Source organism: Phragmites australis, chromosome 14, assembly GCF_958298935.1.
Source record: "Phragmites australis chromosome 14, lpPhrAust1.1, whole genome shotgun sequence".
In the NCBI taxonomy this organism is placed as follows: domain Eukaryota; kingdom Viridiplantae; phylum Streptophyta; class Magnoliopsida; order Poales; family Poaceae; genus Phragmites; species Phragmites australis.
Genome location: NC_084934.1, coordinates 8697454 through 8710978, shown reverse-complemented (window position 1 = coordinate 8710978; position 13525 = coordinate 8697454). Strand labels below are relative to the sequence as shown.

Sequence of the window (13525 nt, the reverse complement as noted above, 5' to 3'; positions counted from 1 at the left end):
CTGAGGTGTGATCTTCTGCCTAACAAACTCCACCCATTGATCTGGCGTAATCTTTCCATATTTATTAAAGGGTACCAAGTTCTTCTTCACGAAGTCCTTATTCAGCTCACTCTTCCAGCCCCGGAAGCTCTTTCCCATAGTTTTCAATGCATTCTGTTTGGCGGCTTCCTCTATTCCCAAGGGGAATCAGATGGTTCTCTGCAATGTTGCCCAGAGGAACTCCTTCATCTCCTCTGGCAGCAACCGCCAATCAGTTATAGTGATTGGGATGTACTCCTTGACAAGAAATCCGTAACTGTTGTGAAATTTAGCGCATGCCTCACGAGGTGCAACAGGCTCCCCTTAACACCAACTTGTGTTATTGTATAAGTGTCGGACAGTAACTTGTTTCTGCTTCGCTCGCTCCATCTTCGTTTCAGCGTACCCCCAGAGGGACCTAAAGTTTCGGGCACACAGGGAGTGGAAGGTTGTGGCGCAAATGATCAACGCGAAGATCTTTGCACTATCACCCTCTAGAGAGAAAAAACGGAGAGTTGACAGAAACAAAAAATATTCCTCCATTTAAGAAGTATAAAATGCATTGACTCAACTAAATACCTCTTCGGCAGGATCGTACTCCTTATCACTTTCCTGATGTCGGCTCTCCCGATCGCACGAAATAAGGCTCGGGTAGTGATACGACCCCGAGCTTTCGCTGCTGTCAGAGGAGGACAGCTGGTGCGGGCTTGGGCTCCTATCCGACCTCCTGCTTGCATCCGCCCCATCTTGTGTCGGGGCGCCCTCTATTTCAAGCATCCTCTATGCCAGGGAGGCCTCTATTGCGAGTGTCCTCTGTGCCGGGGAGACCTCTATTACGAGCATCCTTTGTGCTTCTAGTTTTTTCGGGGGGTTTGGGCTCCTATCCGACATCCTTCTTGCTTCTGGTTTCTTAGGGGTTATTGTCCTCTTATGCCCTATGGTACTTAATCGACCGCTGGATTATTGTTGCCTAGAAAAAACTAACAAGTATGCAATGGTTTATCAATGAAATTTATCGTTTCAATATGCCATTGTGAAGCAAGATGCAATAAAGATCAAATTGCAATGGGTAATATTATTTTAGAGGAAAGAAAAGAAATCAAGGAGAGGTCGAGGTGTTGTATATGCCCCAGTTGGACCCAGGCCAGGCTTGGGCTTATTTTGCCACAACAAGGCCTGAGCTGCTGATGGCCCTAGGTGTTGGTTTCGTACTTGTGTTTTGTTCCAAAGTTTAACTGTGATAAGTATATGGTATATGTATCTCCTAATGACAACACTTTGGCTGAGTGGTACACTACTTTGGCTGTAAATATGTATCATTTTTGGGTCATTGTCAGTCTGTTTGAAATACATGGCAGTGGGCAGCATGTTAATTTGGTTGTTGCAGGGCAGGCTCGATCTTGATAGCACAATAGGAGTTAAGACTTAGGAGATAATTGTAAGATATTGGTATGTATTTTGTAGAAGGTCCCATACTTTCATTTATAGCCTAAGCCCTAAGGTCAACTGAAGTCTTCTTGAATATGAGCTATTAACAGAATCATATAATGAGTCTCATTAGTGATGGGTCCATTTCCACATGCCTTCGATCACAGGCGGGTTAGCTAAATACCTATGCAAATGGGTTATAACCCGCCGCTAAAAATAGTTTTTGTAGTAGTGTATTTTAGCGTAGTGATATTCAATTGCATCCAGACCACTTTAGACAAGTACTTGAATGTTCATGATGTAGAGGGCTAGGGTTTATAATGAAATATAAAGTCTTTTTAGTGCACATCAGATAATTCTGACTAGATTGGGACAGATTAAATTGGAACAAGTTCTTTAATGGCAAAATAACCTTAAGATGGGGCATCGTACAAAATGGATAGTAGAGGGGCAGCGGTTAAAAAAAATTATAGCATAGGTAGTCGATTGTACAAAATTAAATAGTACAAAATCAAATAGTACAGGAAGGTGACAAATTAGTTACTTTACCAGTTGTCAATTGCCCCAAAAATGCTCAGTAGGAAGCTCAATGCTGCAGCTATCACAGCGTGCCAGAACATATTTTCTGAAACATCCTTATCAATGACTTGCTTATTTTGACTCTGATAGACAAGCCATGCTCCAATTAGAGAAAATACTGGGTCTGTTGTATGTTTCAAAAAGCAACATTAGTGTTTAAAATCAACATCTGAATTTCACAAAGTCTGCGTATGATTATATCCATTGCATGAATTTGAATCAAATCTACAAGATAAGTTTTTTATGTTACCAAACAGTTAGCTCTGGCATGTGAATAAAACTTGTGAAATTACCACAGACTCCTCCAAATATGTATATAAGAAAAAACGTCATTTGACCATATGCTCTACACACTCGAGGTCCAAATGTAAGCAACACCCAACATCCAAGGGCTGCATGTAAGAAACCAGAGTGCTGCAGATGTGAAATCACAGAAACAATTCAGATAAGATGAGTGGGTTACTCGGCTGCCTAATGTGTTGAAAAATAAGACACGAAAAATGCAGCTGTTGGTTATTTGATCGTGATGTGCAATCTTTTGAATATTAGTACTCCATAAGAAAGCAACGATTAGTTCTGCATGCAGTAAATGTATTTCCTAATATATAATTAGTATAAGACCCAAGGCTACGAGTTGTGATGAAGACTGGAATAAATTATGTATGAATTCTTCTGGTTGGATTCTCTGGCCCAAGTGCTGGAAGGAGTACTTCTAGCTGTTGTATTTCTTAAGGTATCTCTTTTGTCACATTATGTAACCTAGAAATGGTGTTGGATGAGGAAAGCCTCGATACCGTTTTACAGTAACTTGGGAGGTAGAAACAGATTTTCATTGAAAGCTGAACTCCCGATTCGTGCCATTTTACTATAACATGGTTAGCTTATTTAAATAAATAAAACTGCATAGATAACATTCAAATTCTATGGAGCTAATAAAAATAGTGTTTGGAAACTAAAACTACATACAAAGAAATTATGAAATAATTGAAGTTTTTTTCTAGTGAAGGACTGATCCTCTGGTTGACATGGCGTCCTGAGCTAAACATTTGGTTGACATGGCACACTGGTTAGCAGTACATGTAGAGCATAACAAAATAAAATAAAATAAAGCAAGTGTGTTCTTTTTTTTTCCCATCGAATTTTGAAGCAACTCAAGAGTCCTATGCTGACTGACATAAAACTAGTTCCACTAAATGCTAGCAGATCCTTGGAAATGTTTATATGGATTAAATTGCTTCATGTTTTGTTTCTTACATACGGGTTTAAGCCTTCTTTTGACAGGCTTGATCCCAATGCTGGCATGTTGAAGAGTGGGAATCAATTTTGTTCGAATAACCTACCCAGTAAGTCTGTTTGCTATTGATAGTACCTCGGCGGCATCGGCGCGGTCCTCCTCGGCGGCTCCTCCTCGGTGGCTCGGGTGGTAGTGCCTCGGACTCCTCGGCGGCGGCGGTGGCTCAGCGGCTCGTCCTCAGCAGTGGCGCATCCTCGGTGGCTCCTCCTTGGCGCGGTCCTCCTCCGTGGGGGGACAGGGTGCGGGGTGGCCCCACCTCGTCAGGGGGGGGGGGGCGAGCGGGCGGCAGACAGAGGGAGAGGGCGCGGCCGAAAGGGAGAAGGCGCAGTGAACTTGGGCAGCCTAATGACGCGGGCAAACTTCGTCAGTTGGCTAGGGTTTTCGGAGCCTCACACGAAAATATATATAGAAATCATTTCCACATGCGGTTTATCTACGGAACCGCATGTGGAAGGCGGTTCCGTAGGTAAACTGCCTGTGGAAACATATCAGTGCCTATTTTTCCCTAAAACCGGTACTGATTATTTTTTTAAAATATTCTTCTATTACATATTAAGCTTCTTAAATTAAAGCATATACATGCCCTAATTATAAATTAAAGCATATTATTACTCCATACATACCCTCGATATAAATTAAAGCATATTCTTACATCATGCATACAAGTCCTTGATACAATTTGCATAACATGACACTATTTGCCTTGAACTGTTTTCCCTACACCATCAAGGCGCATGTGGGGCATCATAGATGTATCGAGGGTTGCTTCTACAAGTTTGATCTTTTCTGAGTCTCCGAAAGGCGGCATGTCGTCGAACTGATTGTATCCTTCCTCATCCTCCACATTCTCAACTCTGACAATTCTTTGTTTTACGGCAACAACTACGTGCTTCTTTTCATTCGCGAGGTCAATTATATAGAAAACTTGTGCGACGTGATCAACGAGTACCCACGGGTCATCTTTGTGGCCTACAATGCTGAGGTCGATAGTTGTGAACCCGTAGTGTCCACCACCACGCCATTTGGGTGTTTGACCTATTTGCACCGAAAGACGGGGATCTGCAGATTCACTCCATAGTCGAGTTCCCACATTTCAACTATGAACCCATAGTAGGTGATCTTTTGCCCTGCTGTGTCATAGGGTTTTATCTAAACACCGTTGTTTTGGGTCGTGCTCTTCTTATCTTTTGCTTTAGTATAAAATATGTACCCACTAATATCATACACTTGCCAAGACATAACTAAATTTGATGGGCCATAAGCCAATATTTTCACATTTTTTTATCTACAGATTCACAATCTGGAACGTTTTGGTTCTTGAACCATGTGGTAAAGCGATGTTTGTGCTCTTTCAAGATCCAATCATATGAGCGGCCTTGATTTTCCGTGTGAAGCTCATTGAGGTGTTGCTCGACGTACGGTCCCACTATCTGGAGCTACTACGAGATGGTGAAATGTGCTTCTTCCACGTCTAAGTCCTTCCAGTAGGGCAAATACTTAAATAAAATCGGCATCTTCTTCCAGAGCATGCCGGTCGGCGTCTCACTTTTCTTCCTCTTTTTACCCTTCAACGGCTTCCAAAAAATAATCTAGATGCTCTTGACCATTTCAAACACTAGTGCACCGCTACGAGGTTTTGGGCCAGTACCTTGCTCAACTGTGTTGTCAAAATATTTCTTCATCTTGTGGTATCTGTGAGTTTTGAGTAAGAATTGTCGGTGTCACGTATACACTACCTTCTGTGAGTACGAAAGGTACACAGACGTGGTTTCATCCAAGCACACTACACATCCTTGCTTCCCTTTAACCTGTCCCAATAGGGAAAAAAGGGCGGGATAATCACTAATAGTAACAAAAATCATGGCTTTCAGCGTGAAGTACTGTTGTCGGAACTCATCCCACACCTGAACCCCATCGTTCCATAGTTTCTCCATATCTTCCATCAATGGTTCCAGAAACACATCTATATCATTGTCAGGTTGTTTCGGTCCTTGGATAAGAATGGACACGCTTCATGCATAGCCATGAAGGAAGGTTGTAGATGGCCAGGACCACTGGCCAAGTGCTATGTGAGGTGCTCATGTTACCGAAAGGATTCATTCCATCAGTACTTAACGTGAACCTTACATTCCTTGGTTCTTCAACGAAATCTGGATACATGGCATCGAACTTTCTCCATTAGCTAGCATCAGCGGGGTGTCGAAGCATAGTTCCATCCTTCTTGCGTTTATCGAAATACCAACACATCAGTTCAGAGTCCTTAGGGTTCGAGTACAAACGTTGCAAGTGGGAGGTCACTAGCATGTACCACATCACCATGGAAGAACTTCTTCTCTTCTTCTCTGCTTTGGAAGAAGTGTCTTCTTCGTCGCGACCAGCATTACTCTTCTTCTTCTTCGCGTTGGTGGAAGCATCTTCGTCCTCACAATCATCATTCCTCTTGTACTGACTCGCATCTATCCAAGGCTTTGTACTCTTTACGGTAGAGGATACAGTGATTCGGACACGCATATATTTTATGCACATCCAATGAAAACGAACAGATAAGCTACTTCGCCTGATAAGTGGTGGTGGGCAAGGAGTTAGGCTTCGGAAGCATGTTTGCCAAGAGGCTCAACAGATCCAAGAAACTCTTGTCGGACCATCTATTGTTGGCCTTCAACCTTAGAAGTTCAAGCACCGAATGCAACACCGTAAACTTCTTATCACAGCCCTTCGATTCCTCATACAAAAGTTCCTTCGAAGCCTTCTGTAATGCCTTAAAATTATCTAAATCTCTCGTGTCCCTTAAAACATGCGGTTCTACGTTGCGCAATATTTCCTCCAGATCAAAATCGATATCATCATCCATCATAACATCAGTGTTGCCTTCGACTCACTCATCATCACCATCCACTTGATCAGCAGCGATGTCGTCGTTTGGTTCGCATGTACGTTGTTCGCCGTGATTGGACCAACATGTGTAATCCTCGACAAAACCTCACAAGATCAAGTGTGATTTGATTATGCTTGATTTGTCCCACAATTTCTAGTTCTTGCAGTCAGAACATGGATAGTATATTTCCTTTGTCTTCTTAGTCAAAGCGTCCTTCTCGGTAGCTTCAATAAAAAGCAGAGTGTCCTTTGATGTATATTTCTCCACGTCTTGGCGCATCGTACACCCATGATCTTTCCATCTTTAACATCAACGATAAAATTAGATAAATTAATTAATTAATTAATTAATAAGAAAATCATAATTAAATTTTAAAAAATAGAAAAAAAATAGGTGTGTTATGATTATAGTATGTCTACGCAATTAAATCTATATTGGAGCAAATTTATGGCTCAAAACAATGTGGATTCATTACTTTCTCTCCCTCTACATCTAGATTTAAATCCAAAAAAATCCTCATTCATGATAAAAACATCCTAGAGGCTAAAAAACATCAAATTGAAGCTACATTTTTGAAATATAATGCTAGAATCATGTGAATCTACACAATTGAATCAATATTACCACAAATTTTAGCTAATTTGACGATCTAAATGGCTAGAACCATGAGCATCTTTAGTACCTATTCAAACCCTAAATAAGCCATAAATCTAAATCTAGACTTCAAAAATATGCTAACTAGGGATGAGATATTCTTATCTTAGATGTCTCCTCCAAGGAATTCAAAAACAAAACCTTCCCCCTTTGTTTTCAAATTTTGAGGCCGCTTTTTGAGCTGTACTGTATGAACAACAGTGAGGTCGGTCTGAATCGAGCTCCCCTCGGATATGCATTAATTATGGAGCTATCATTACAGGCTGTTCATATAATTAACCGCCTGTGGAAATGGACTTCATTTTCACAGACGGTTTACATAAGGAACCGCCTACAAAAACGGAGCATTCCACAGACGGTTCCTTATGTGAACCGCCTGTGATAATGGAATCTATTTCCACATGTGGTTCATTATGTTGACCGCCTATGGAAAAGAAGCATTCCAAGCGGTTCACATAGCCTATGGAAATTAGTTTTCACACATTACATGAAAAAAAATCATTAGTGACGGGTGATAACTGGTATTAGTAACGGGTCCTATACCAGTCACTCTTATCACGTCACTAATGATAGGTTGGTTATTAGTGACGGGTGATGACCCGTCACTAATGACTGAACATTAGTGATGGGTTGTAATCTTGACCCATCACTAATGATCGATGAATATTTTTCGTATTTTTTGGACAAAAAAATATTTTTTTCACCCGAGCCATTCCAACACAGGCTCATCCTATATGCCTCACAAGCCATGCTTTTTTCACATTATTTTCAAGCTTGCGTTCCATGAAAATCGAACCCATGACCTCCTACTTGTGCGTGTAGCCACCTTACCACCTCTGCTATCATGTAGCATTATCACAGATGGTTTCTTATATGAACCGCTTGTGATAATGGAGCTATTTACACGGACGGTTCACATAAGGAACCGTTTGTGTAAATTAGTTTTCACACAGACGGTCCACAACCGCACGGGGCCCCAGCCTGCTACTCAGGCGGATTGTTATATGAACCGTCTGTAGAAATGAACAGTAAGTGTTTCGAGAAATAGCTTTTATAGTAGTGAAAGTAATTGTCATTGGAGACCACAGAAGGAGGAATAAACATAATCAATTCATCAGCATAGCATGACAAAGTGACAAAAAACAAGTAGGCTACACGAAGTCATCTATAGAAGGCAAGGAAGCAGACAAAGCTAAGATAGATCACAAAAAAGTAGCATACCGAAGGGCAGCTTCCCTAGCTGCATCGCGAACCTCTGGCTCCTCAGTTATTTTCTTCTGGATGACTTCAAGGGTGGCGCCAACAATGGACCTGGAGTATGGCTTCTTGGTGGTGCGGCGTCTCTTCTTAACAGCTTCAGCATGAATGTCCTTTCAACACACACAAATGAAACATTACTACACACATTTAAATACTTGAAAGACATTATCAATAGAAAGAACATGAACATTACACAAAGGATAGATGATAGGATCGATAGAATAAATCGAAGTCTAGGTCACCAATAAAGCATTCTGCTCTACCACTCATGTTGTGAAAAAATCAACACCACTAACCACTAAAATCAGTTATCAAACCAAACTAATTAGTTTTTCACAATTCATTCGCAGTGTAAACAAAGTTCGCTCATAATCCAGTGTGAACAGATCATTACAACAAAATATCACCGATCGGCCAGCTCCCTTGCCTTCTTGTGCTGCTTCCTATGCATGGCTGTCCATGTGAGCTTGGCTGGCTTCAGACGGGTGTGGAAGTAGCGCTTGCACTTCGAATTCGAGAAGAGGAACACCTGAAACGTTCAGAAAACAACAGGGTTATAGATTATGTTTAGCTCCCACCTATTTCCACGAATTCATCATGTCAACACATACCTGTGAATCTGCACGGATAAATCTGATACCCTTCCCGGGGTAGATCTTAGCGCCACTGAAACGGCACAGCTCTGTCCTGTGTAACAAAATTCCCAAAATGCATAAGAATCATTATCTAGCTATATCTCCAATAAACATATAGGATAGAAAAAAAGGAAAAAATGACATGGAGAGAAACACATACTTGAGAATCATCTTTGATCCCGCTCAACAAACCTTTAATGCCCCTTGTCCTGTAAATTGTAAAGACAGGATCGTTAGAACTGAACCATCCACCATAAAACATTTCAATGGCCCCGACGCAAAAAAAAAAACGTACATTCAATGTCCAGAACGCATGCTTGTGTTTTATTGTAGGAGCAGCCCTCACCATCGAAAAATAAATAAATAACAAAAAGGAAATTTAAGACCACGCACAGGAGACTACAGGACAGAGCAATTGAACTCATTAGAGAGGTCTATTAAGACGCAGACAAACTAATTTGGGAGAGGCTAAAACAGCAAAGCCTATATATAATATAACACCCCTAGATTGCAGCATTATGGGACAATCAGAAATGAACATGGAAGAATACGGCATATCCATCACAAATCCTCATAACAGCCAATACATCACTCCCATCGACATGAATGTAACCAAGCATGGACCTAAACTATGCGTCAACATAGGGCCTGTTTGTTTCAGCTTAAGATTATAATAAGCAGCTTATAGATAGTGGATTACAATAAGTTGGATTATGATAAGCTGTAGGTAAATAAGTTGTAAGCTGTTTGGCAATCTGGATTATTGGAGTTTAGATTATTGTTTTTTAATGTTTAAAGTCTGCAATGCCCTCAACTTTGTTAGTGAATTGTTTTTTCTTTTGTGACACAGTAAATATGCAATTGGATTAGCAGAAATACAAATTACCCGCATGAATTATACCTAGTTCACATAACTATTTAGCAGCATGGTTACTCTTTCTCTTTTGGAACTCCTGAATTGTAACAGAAATTTATCAGTTGGGAGTCATATTTTATCTAGTTTACTCAACATCCAAAATTGGACCATTTGATGTTAGTTAATCGGCCAACTTTAAAAACATTCATCCAGAAGATTGTATGCTGCACTCCATTCATCCAGAAGATTAAAAATAAGGTTCCATACAATCAACTCAGTATCGAGAATTCAGCATACATGTCAAAATTTGCAAACTGCATTAGATAATTTCAGCTACCATGCATTAGATGAACAATATAGGACAGTAATAATAGCTTCTCAAAACGCAATCTTGGTACTGAAGTACTTGAAATAAAACCAAAAAAAGCAAAAGGGTTTTAAGAGTCCACTGTGTCCTATGAGAAAAGACTGACCAAATATTTCACAGCTATGCCTTTTATCCAATAATATGAGTGCTGCAATACAAATTACCCGCATGAATTATACCTAGTTCACATAACTATTTAGCAGCATGGTTACTCTTTCTCTTTTGGAACTCCTGAATTGTAACAGAAATTTATCAGTTGGGAGTCATATTTTATCTAGTTTACTCAACATCCAAAATTGGACCATTTGATGTTAGTTCATCGGCCAACTTTAAAAACATTCATCCAGAAGATTGTATGCTGCACTGCCATTCATCCAGAAGATTAAAAACAAGGCTCCACAATCAACTCAGTACTCAATAGATTACTCAATAGAATCAACTCAGTACTCAAATCCATCTGTACAGATAGGGCAACATTACCTTGTTGCTGATGTTCACATGTGCAGCAGCGTCCGCCTCGCCATCGTCCGCTACCGTGGCCGCGTCGGCATCGTGGCCACCAGTCGCGGAAGATGGACGCGGCGCCTTGTACGGACGTTTCGCTCGCCATGCAGCAGGGGAGCCATCCGCGACAACCGCACCTTGATGAACAACCGAGTCACGCCTCACTCGTCGCAGTAATGCCGGGGAAACCTCCCCTGAGTCCACGGGCACCGGGACTGCAGCGCCAGGGACAGCCCCTGCCGTGATTCCGCCCGCACCGGAGGAACCTGCCGCGCCGAGCAAAAACGAGCCACCTTGTGTCGCCGGCATACTGTCTTTGGCCAAAGCATCCCGGTAGGCGAGGGCGAGGGTGAGGGTCTCCTCCGCATCTTCAACGTTTATTGGCTCCATCCTCCGCTGACCACTGGCTAGCTTGTCGAAATTGGGGAGAGAACGGGGGGGGGGGAACCGGATTGGCCGACCTTATATTTCTCGGGGGCAAACTGGGAGGCCGAACGGGAGGCAGCTTCTGGAGAGTGGCGATGCCGGGGAGACTGAACGGAGAGGCACCTTCGGGAGTGGTGCCGAACGGGGAGGCCGAACAGGAGGCAGCTTCTGGAGAGTGGCGACGCTGGGGAGATCGAACGGAGAGGCGCCTTCAGGAGAGGTGCTGCCGGGGAGGCCAAAAGGGAGGCGCTGCCGGGGAGTCCGAAGGGGAAGCGCCGCCTGGGAGGCCGAACGAGAATCGCATCTGGGAGACCTAAAGGGACTCGGGAGGCACCGCCAGGATTCAAGAAAAAAAAGGAGTCGCTGCGAATAGAATGAGGAAGAAGCGGTCGGTTCGGTGTAATGAGTGGCAATTGCGGGTAATAAAGAGAAAAACGATGGGTACTCTAATAAAGGATGAAACTATAAGCTGAAATAATCACCTCTTCTACAGCTTATAGGATTATAATAATCTAGACTATAGCTTATAATAATCTGAGGAAATAATCTACCTGTTTGTTTCCACTTTGTACAAATAAGTTGACTTATTATAATCTTAAGTGCAAACAAACAGGGCCATAGTAGAACAGAGATTCAACTAAGCCACCGGATTGAAACAGATCCGATCGCCAAGAACCCTACCTCCCCCGATGCCACGAATTTCACCCAGAAACAATCGCTCCCATGCCTAATCGACAAAAAAATACAGCATGGGGCGGAGAAAGCGAAGAAATTGCATGGGAATTGCTGGAAGAATGGGAACAATCGAGGGTAGTAGAAGTGAGACTCCAAACTCACCACAGAGCAAACCCTAGCGCCTCCGCCTCCGTTGCGTCGCGCGGGCGCCTTGCGTGGGGTTTTTATAGTAGGGCTAGTGGCGGCCGAATTAATTGGGACCAACTGATCGGGTGGGAGTAGTAACAGACAGCTAGATTGGATCCTCCGGTTTATTGGCTGGGCCAATGGAGCGTACTAGATCTTAGACCTCCGATATATATATATATATATATATATATAATATTTTTAAGAATACATCTCGGCGAGTAGGTCCTGATGTTCAGTGCATTAAATAAACTGAGAAAGCCACGTCTCGTCTTTTCAGTGGGCAAGAACTTCTTTTGCACGCTGAGCGGGAGAGATCTTCATCTTGCACGCTGAACAGGCGACACATTCAAATTAATGCAATGAACCCACTGTTCAGTGCATTAAATAAATTGAGAAAGCCACGTCTCGTCTGTTCAGTGGGCGAGAACTTCTTCTGCCCGCTGAGTGGGAGAGATCTTCATCTCGCACGCTGAACATGCGACACGTTCAAATTAATTTAATTTACGATAAGAATTTTCTTTCTAATATAACTTTTGTATACGGTAATTTGAAAAATATTGCACATTATTTCAGCGAAAAGTGTTGGTTGCACAAATAGTTGTCCAAATGGCTTCACGGAGTGTTTTATTTTATCCTTTTTGGTTCGATTTAATTTTATCGATATTTCTCTATTTAGTTGATGTAAATGTGTATGAGTTATTTTTTAGTGAAGTAACGTTGGGAGGATATAAAATCTAATTTGTCAAACAATAGTAGTTGTGAAGCATAATTATCATATAACCTGGCACGAAAGTTATATACGCTCATAAACATTACATGGGACATGGCATTTATCGTCGTTGCGCGAATGAACCCTAACCGTAAAGAGATAACGACAACAAATGTTAGCATGTACGGTACACCTAAAGACTAACCTAATTATGCGCAGCTGCTAAACCTAACATGTCTTAAAGAATGAAAACAGGTCGGGTTACAATAGATACACTCTACTAAGTGCACGTAGGATATTTCTCTTTCGCAGGGTATCAGGGCCCTCCATCTTAGCGTGATGGGCCATCTCCCACTTTCTTTCCCTCTTTGCTTCACGTGCTTCAACTGCGGTGTGTTCCTTCTCTGCCTTCCTCATGCACTCCTCCTCCTGAAGCTTGATCTGTAGTTTCTCCTGTTGTCACTCATACTCCCGGCGTTCGTAAGCTTGCCTCCTCCACCATATGCTCATGTCGACCCACCAATTCTGGTCCTCAGTTTGATCCATATTCAGCCATCCCATAAAGTCACAGATAGGTGGAGGAGACTGGAGAAATGAAACAAGAGGGGAGATTAGTAAGATAGTGCACCAGATCATATGAAAAGTGCCACAAGAGTGATCAATGTCGCTATACTGGTGTGTACTCATATGGTCCATGTTGAGGAGGATCATACTGGTAGTTGACGCACATGAAGAAGCATCTGCCTTAGGTGTAGGAGATGTCATGGGACTCATGTACCTACAAGGGTCACTACAAAAGCACATCGGCAGTTGACCCCAAGGAGGATGAAAATCCTCCAATGTTTCTTGGGTGGGTTTGGTGAAGTTGAGGAAGACATTGCAGTTGAGAGAGCTGAGGAATGAGTGGTCTATCTATGGTTGAGGGTGGGGTTATTTATGGTGGTTGGGGTCTGGTGCATGGACTGAGTGTATAGGCATGGTTGGAGGCTAAAGCATTGGAATACTGTGCACCAGGATAAATGAGTAGAGATTCCCTGTGAAAGCTAGAAAAGTTAT

The 13525-nt window shown here is 42.2% G+C and overlaps 1 long non-coding RNA gene across 1 annotated transcript; it reads right to left on the bottom strand.

Moving 5' to 3' along the window:
• Positions 1 to 6132: 6132 nt before the first annotated feature.
• LOC133891522 (uncharacterized) lies at positions 6133 to 8798 on the bottom strand. Its single transcript, XR_009904237.1, has 4 exons — positions 8720 to 8798; positions 8503 to 8637; positions 8070 to 8218; positions 6133 to 6495 (listed from the first exon to the last, which is right to left on the bottom strand). It is a non-coding gene; the product is annotated as an uncharacterized LOC133891522 (long non-coding RNA).
• Between the last annotated feature and the right edge of the window lie 4727 nt (positions 8799 to 13525).